Here is a 1043-nt window from a genome sequence, read left to right as displayed (position 1 = left end):
TTATTTCAATAAATTACACGTTGGTCAATCATAACGAATTGGCCGACTTTCATTTTTTCTCTTGAATTACCATTAAACGTTTGAAATTCGAGCGATATGAACACGCAGACACGCAGTACCGTAGAAGGGACATAATAAGTACAATTAATTGTATAGATATATTATGTATCTATGTTATTATGGTAAAACGATAAACCCACTAAATTGCGTGACACGGTCAATTTGAAAATTAAACCAGAATAGAATAAACCACCAAACGGAATACTATTATATTAAATATATATATAATTACATTTTTTAAACTTGTATCCTTGACGGTGGTCATGTACTAGTGGCGTATATAGGACATATTATACTAGACACGACATACGTCGTTATTAAGTTATAATTTTATTTTTTAATTTTTCGCTCCCACAAAAATCATAAATACATTAAGATCGTTTCGTTTATTTGGTATGAACACTGACACAAATTTTTTTTATTGATAGATGATTGATAAAATATGCATTACTTGTAAACCATAATGAACATCCCATTCCATACTGGAAATTATTAAACTAGAACCATGCACTGGTTGTGTACTGGCGCGTAACGTTAATTAAAAAGTCACTATAATATTGTGTATGATAAATGACAATATTATATATTTGGCCAGTTGGACCGTGTAGCCAATACCACTTAGGTACCCGTAGTAACCCAAAGGTATTATTATATCGTCAATCAGAAAAATGTATACAAAAAATTATCAGTTCAATTACACACGTTTAGAATAATTCTTATCGTTTAATATTTTTTGTTGAATAAAAACAAACACGCCAAAATACTACAAAATAATAATCAATATAAATGCCTTTTTTGTTTTTGTTTTTATTATTATTCAATAAGAAACGTAATTTTGACCTTTTTCATTAAAAAAATAAAAAATAAGCTCAATTACCACCATGTTTTATCAACTTTAAAAAAAGAATGTCAATTACTATTTATACTCGATACAGTTGTTAAATATTAACTTAATGTCAATTTAATAGTAAAAAATAATGTAC

Source organism: Myzus persicae, unplaced genomic scaffold (genome assembly GCF_001856785.1).
Source record: "Myzus persicae strain clone G006 unplaced genomic scaffold, MPER_G0061.0, whole genome shotgun sequence".
Classification (NCBI taxonomy): Eukaryota; Metazoa; Arthropoda; class Insecta; order Hemiptera; family Aphididae; genus Myzus; species Myzus persicae.
This window is presented reverse-complemented; position numbering follows the sequence as displayed.